At 37.2% G+C, this 6,892-nt stretch overlaps 1 long non-coding RNA gene across 1 annotated transcript; it reads right to left on the reverse strand.

The window, feature by feature from the left end:
- Positions 1–331: 331 nt before the first annotated feature.
- On the reverse strand, positions 332–5,855 carry LOC140014056 (uncharacterized). Its single transcript, XR_011820938.1, has 3 exons — positions 5,833–5,855; positions 5,501–5,567; positions 332–349 (listed from the first exon to the last, which is right to left on the reverse strand). It is a non-coding gene; the product is annotated as an uncharacterized lncRNA (long non-coding RNA).
- Positions 5,856–6,892: the final 1,037 nt, after the last annotated feature.

Here is a 6,892-nt window from a genome sequence, read left to right on the forward strand (position 1 = left end):
TTGGCAACCTCAGTTTCCACAATATTCCTCAATTTGTATCTGTCACAAATGGGAGAATTTGAGCACAACTTATTGCATAGAGATCTGCAAGCTGAACCTATCTGTATAATGTTTCAACAGAAATTAAGATGTTCTATTACACAGACAACAAATGCCACCCCAACACATTTTAGTTTTCCCAACCAAAATTAAATAAAAAGTTTGCAGTAGAGATACATCATGTTGTATAAGACAAATTAAGATATGCCTAGTCACAGTGAGGAAAATTAGCATACTCCATGGGAAGCTGAAACTCGGCAATACCAGTAGTCCACTGCGTAGAGCTTTCCTTTGAATTTCGCCTCTTAACCTAAGGGAAACATTAGGACACTTCATAAAAAGAATATTAAGTAGATAAATCTTAAAAGGATATTGAACACAATAAAGTGGGAAAAAATGACTAATTTCAGTGACCACAACTCCTTAAGTAGATGGTAAACTAAACGCCCCATGTACAAAATCTGCACTTGATTAGGGCCAAAAAAGTACATAGTACAATTTCTTTGCTTTCAATTGATGCTGCAGTAATCATCTACAAAATCTTACTTTTACAGTTATACGTATGTGGTATGTGGTATGATACCAAAAAAGTTCTTCACTAAGTTTTTATGGCCATTCGTCACTTTATGAAAAGGTTGTTTCTGTATCCCCATACAGTTTTCAGCCATAAGCAGTGACTAACTATTTTTGGAAGGTATTGATCCTTTTATCCAAGAGGAATAGCTTCTCATGACATTGCAGCAGGGACATTGGGCATATTCACTTTTAAATTAAAATTCTGTCCTCTTAGTATTAATCCCTCAAGAATAAACTATTTCCTCTGTAAATCTCCCACCTTTATTTTCTGAACCATCTAAATACTTGGGGTCTAGGTAGTTCTTAATAGACATCCAACTCCTATCCATATTGTTGCAGCCCTTTATCCTACCATAAAGAATATGACCGTCACATTATATAGAAAACAAATGCAATGTAATATGAACTAAATTTAAACTCCTCAAATACTAGCAATGGGATCCAAGGTGTAAAACACATTTTTAGCAAAAATCTACCATCTCAAGTACAAATGCATTAGTAAGGCAACAAACTAAATAGAATCTGCAGCCACAGTATACATGCAAAAGTTTGGCAAACAAAAGATAAAGCCAAAAGATTTACCTACTTTCTTATCTCTTTTCTTTTTTAGTAAAAGAGGTCTACTATAATGCCAATTCCGCATTCATTCGTTGGAAACTAATTCACAGATAAACAATTCACCATTAAAGATGTTGATCTTGATCCCTATCTTTTGATGTTTACAAAACAAATGGATGTTACTAATGTCTCATAAAAGATCTATTCAGTTATGAAGCAAATTAGTTCCAAAGATCAAGTACAATTGAAAGATGACAAAGTATGCTGAAACTGTCGGACGCTCAAGAAGTCAGGATCGGACGTCCGATAATCATTGCACAACTTCGGACACTTGCTTCGGACGTCCGATAGGATCCTTCGAAGTCGACGAAACTATCGGACGCTGAATATGTCTCTACCGGACGTCCGATAGAAACAAGATAATTTCTCAAATCTGTTTGTTTGCTGTCGGACGCACAAAGAGCTTGCACCGGACGTCCGAAAGAATTGAAGAAAATCTTTGAAACTCACTGCCTGCTGTCGGACGCATAAAACAGGGCTATCGGACGTCCGACACTCCAACGGCTAGTTGACTCTTCAGCTACTTTCTATCCGTTGGAAGCTTTAATGAGGCTCTTTCTTGGTCCTATATAAATAGTGATTGGTCAGATACTTCAAACAACTTTGGCACACTGAAGATACAAAAGATCTATAGAGATTTTAGTGAGAAAATACTCTTCAAAGAAGATTTGTAGTCTTAGTGGTGTGAGGTTCATTGTAAGCTTTTCATTTGTGAGTGAATACTTCATGAGTGTAGCTCTGTGAGGGTTGTCCTGAGGGATAGTAAAACGTCCTGGCTTGACCGAGGGAGTTCGGGGCAAGGAGGAGGTGAACCTTCCTTTGTACACAAGAGTGATTGTAATTCATCAATTTGAAGTAGCTTGTTTGAAGCTCAAGAGGAGCTGGGTAGTTAATTGGTTTGCAATTCTTTCCTTTTACTTATTGTTACATTTATGATCTTTTAATTGCTTATTGATTGGCTTTTCGATTGGTTGTCTTTGGGCCTTACAATTGGTATCAGAGCTTGGTCTCCTTGAGATTAAGCTCAATCGACTTTGGAGTAAAGATGACAACCAACAATGCTATTTTTTTGAAGGACATTCTGTCATTAGACCACCTATGTTTAATGGATCAAATTATGTGAGTTGGAAAGAAAGAATGATTATTTTTTTGCAATCTATTGATATTGAATTGTGGTTTATCATTAGTGAAGGTCCATATGATACCTCTCTTATAGATGAAAATACTCAAAGATCTAGACCAAAAACAAGAAGTGAATTGACTGTTATAGATAGAACTCATCTCACCTTAAATGCAAAAGCTATGAATGTGTTATTTTGTGCTTTAGACTCAAATGAATCTATTAGAGTCAAAGGTTGCAAGCCAGCCAAGAAAATTTGGGATAAACTGAGAGAAATTCATGAAGGTAGTGAGAATGTTAGAGAACAAAAGAAATCCATTCTGGTTACCAAGTATGAATCGTTCAAGATGCAATCTCATGAAAACATTGATGAGATGTATTGTAGATTTAATGACCTTATTAAGGATTTGGAGGTGCTGGAAAAAGAATATTCTCTTGGTGAGAAAAATAGAAAAATCCTGAATGCCTTGTCCAATGATTGGGAAAATAAAGTGACTGCTATTGAGGAGTCTAAAGATTTGAATACCATGCCTATTGAATCTCTTATTAATTCTCTTACCTCTTATGAGCTGAAACTTAAGACTAAGGTGCAAGAGGAAGAGGATGCAAAAGTGCGAAAGAATATTGCTCTAAAAGCCTCACAAGATGAAGATGATTCTGCCTCCCTAGATGAAGAAGATGTGGAAGGTGATGACAATGATATCGCTCTCATTACAAGAAGTTTCAAACGAATACTCAACAAAAGGAGATTCAGAAAAGGTGGACCTAGCAATTCATTCCCAAATCAGTTCAACAACTCAAGAAACAAAGGGAAGCTAGAGTTCAACAAAAAGCAAACTGATCAGTGCTTTGAATGCGGCCAACCTGGACACTATGCAAGTGACTGTCCAGTGATGAAGAAGAAAGAAGGAAGAAAACCAAGAATAAACAAATTTCAATTCACATGGAATGAATGCAATTCCGATGGTGAAATTGAAGAGGAAGATCAATCTGCTCAATTGGCTTTCATGGCCATTGGAGATGATGAGGTAACATCTTGTAACTCTCAAGTTGAAAGTGATGATGAAACTGATGATGATCTTGAATCTTTCATTATAAAATTGCATGATAGTTTGAAAGAGTTTTTTGCTAGAAACAAGGAGTTAAAACAGAAAATTAGTTTTTTGCTTCGAGATAATGCAAATCTTTTTCAACAAAACAAAAAGTTGATTGCTGAAAATGATTACTTCAAAAAGAGTGAGACTGCTTTACATTTTGAGCTTGATAGAAAAACAAAGCTTTGTGATTTGTTCAAAAAGGAACAAGGTGATTTGAAAAGAAGAATGGATGGTCTAAATGAGTTGCTTAAACACAAGAAACAAGTCTGTTTTCAAAAGAATAGGTTGAATTCTAATTCAAATGAGTTTGCTATCCATAGGAGAAGACAAGTAAGATTTATTAAACCTGTTCATGTAAATAACTCTTTGGTTATGTGTAATTTTTGTTGTCAAAAAGGTCACATAAATAGTGATTGTTATGTGAGAAAGAATATGAGAAGAGGCATGAAATGCATGTGGATAGTTAGACATGATGCTAATTTTAACAAGTAGGAGGTTTTGTCTAATCATTGCAGTGATTCTTGTTCATAATATTTGTTCTTTTGATACTTTGATCTGAGTTTTCACTGATATCTTTGAACACTACTGAATCTATATGATGTCAAAAAGAGAGATAAAAGAATAATACTGATCTCATGATGATTTGCTGCGATTGCTGTCATTTCTCTATTTTTTCTTGGAATATTGAATTCTCTGTTATTGTTGCTGGATTATAGTAGTTGATTTTTACTCTTATGATGACAAAAAATGGGAGAAATGGATGCAATGTGTAAGGGGGAGTTATTCTGAGATTATGAGTTTGGCTCTTAAAAGTTTTGGTTGCAATGATTGAGGGGGAGCTTATACTTATTCTTGTTTCTTTCCATCCATTGTTTTGTCATCATCAAAAAGGGGGAGATTGTTGATCTTGATCCCTATCTTTTGATGTTTACAAAACAAATGAATGTTACTAATGTCTCTTAAAAGATCTATTCAGTTATGAAGCAAATTAGTTCCAAAGATCAAATACAATTGAAAGATGACAAAGTATGCTGAAACTGTCGGACGCTCAAGAAGTCAGGATCGGACGTCCGATAATCATTGCACAACTTCGGACGCTTGCTTCGGACGTCCGATAGGATCCTTTGAAGTCGACGAAACTATCGGACGCTGAATATGTCTCTACCGGACGTCCGATAGAAACAAGATAATTTCTCAAATCTGTTTGTTTGCTGTCGGACGCACAAAGAGCTTGCACCGGACGTCCGAAAGAATTGAAGAAAATCTCTGAAACTTACTGCGTGCTGTCGGACGCATAAAACAGGGCTATCGGACGTCCGACACTCCAACGGCTAGTTGACTCTTCAGCTACTTTCTATCCGTTGGAAGCTTTAATGAGGCTCTTTCTTGGTCCTATACAAATAGTGATTGGTCAGATACTTCAAACAACTTTGGCACACTGAAGATACAAAAGATCTATAGAGATTTTAGTGAGAAAATACTCTTCAAAGAAGATTTGTAATCTTAGTGGTGTGAGGTTCATTGTAAGCTTTTCATTTGTGAGTGAATACTTCATGAGTGTAGCTCTGTGAGGGTTGTCCTGAGGGATAGTAAAACGTCCTGGCTTGACCGAGGGAGTTCGGGGCAAGGAGGAGATGAACCTTCCTTTGTATACAAGAGTGATTGTAATTCATCAATTTGAAGTAGCTTGTTTGAAGCTCAAGAGGAGTTGGGTAGTTAATTGGTTTGCAATTCTTTCCTTTTACTTATTGTTACATTTATGATCTTTTAATTGCTTATTGATTGGCTTTTCGATTGGTTGTCTTTGGGCCTTACAAAAGAATGCTTATTTTGCTCTTTGGGACACTTGCTTCTCAATAAATATTCATTCATTGGCTTTTAGAACTATCCGAATTTTAAATTTTTGTCTACACTTGGGAATTTGCACTGTAGTACAAAATAACAAATGGTGAAAAGTTGGCAGGACAGTAAAGAAGGAAAAGCAAAGAAACAAAACTAAGACATCCGGCAATCTGAATGGTAAAACAATTACAAAGAAAAATTAGTTTACCAGATCAGCTCCCACTGTCCTATGCATGAGACCTGACTGGGTCTTCCAGTCAAACACCTTGAGCCGACTGCAAAATTTCAATTTCTAATTAAAATATGAAACATTTGCCAGCATGCGCTGCGCTACCCATCGTGAACAAATGGACTCTTATTTTCAAACCTTCAACGGTCAACATTCAAATACCACAACGTACATCGCTTTATTATTCTCGTCTATGATTTTGAACAATTCCCTCTTGTCCCCTACCTATTCCTACCTTTGAGTATTTGACCTCAATAATTTGGCAAACAAAAGATAAAGCCAAATAAACTCGAATAGACAGCTTCTCAAACCTGATCGATGCACCAATCAAGCGGACTCCTCTTTGAAATAACGAACATCCAACTCAACGACCAATCACGCTTGCAGAAATGAACTTGAAACAAATCAGCCACAGGTTAGATGAATCGAGTCGAGCGGGGGGAGTTCCGAGTACAACATAGCTATGATAGCATCTAATAATCAAGAGCTGCTAAAAGATTTTGGGCAGAAATTTGCAAAAAATATTGTAGAATATTAGGGATTTGGAAAAATTGGGGAAAATGTATAGGAGAGAGAAAAACGAACCTTTCCAATGAAAACCTTGCCCTTTAATGCTGGACAGCCATGGTGATGCTAGTGAGAAGCCAGAGAACAGATTTGTTGTGTGGGTGAAAGTGTGACGACCCCACTTCTCCCAAGGGCGAACCCAAGGGTATCGGCGGGCCGCCTGCCTAGCTCGCGCCAGGACTCAAAACTTAAAACAATAAAAGCCAGAAAATTCAAAAGAGTTCTATATACAATTCCAAAAGAGTTATAATTACATTCTCCAAAAGTACCTGCTCACACTATTACATCCTTATAATTACCACCAAAACCAAAATGTAGACCCTAAGGAGGGTCCTTATACAAACCACTAAAACTAAAACAAAAACAAACATACTATAAGTCCAACTATTACAATCAAACCTAACTATGCTAGTGTGTGTGACAAAAGTCCCCGCGTCGGCCCCTGCTAAGGAAAACAAAAGGAATGGGGTAAGCTATATGCTTAGTAAGTAAACAGGGGCAAAAGCGTAAATTTCACGTAACAACAGTGACATAGTAAGAGTAAAGCAAAAGCAGAAAGGTAACATCACATAATAAGGATACAGGTGGCTCCAAAGCCAATTCATATGCCATGCGTGATCTCCTGCCGACACTCCGTCGACCACACTTAATGGTCCGTAGAACTTCACTTGTACACCCACCGACACCTTATCACCCTCACTGGCCAGTCACCTCACAAACTTGCCCGGGCGAACGAAATCACAAACTTGAACTTGAGTCACAAGCTCGGGTCACAAACTTGATCACCTTCTCGGTGAACCGGAT

This window comes from Coffea arabica, chromosome 9c, assembly GCF_036785885.1.
Source record: "Coffea arabica cultivar ET-39 chromosome 9c, Coffea Arabica ET-39 HiFi, whole genome shotgun sequence".
Classification (NCBI taxonomy): Eukaryota; Viridiplantae; Streptophyta; class Magnoliopsida; order Gentianales; family Rubiaceae; genus Coffea; species Coffea arabica.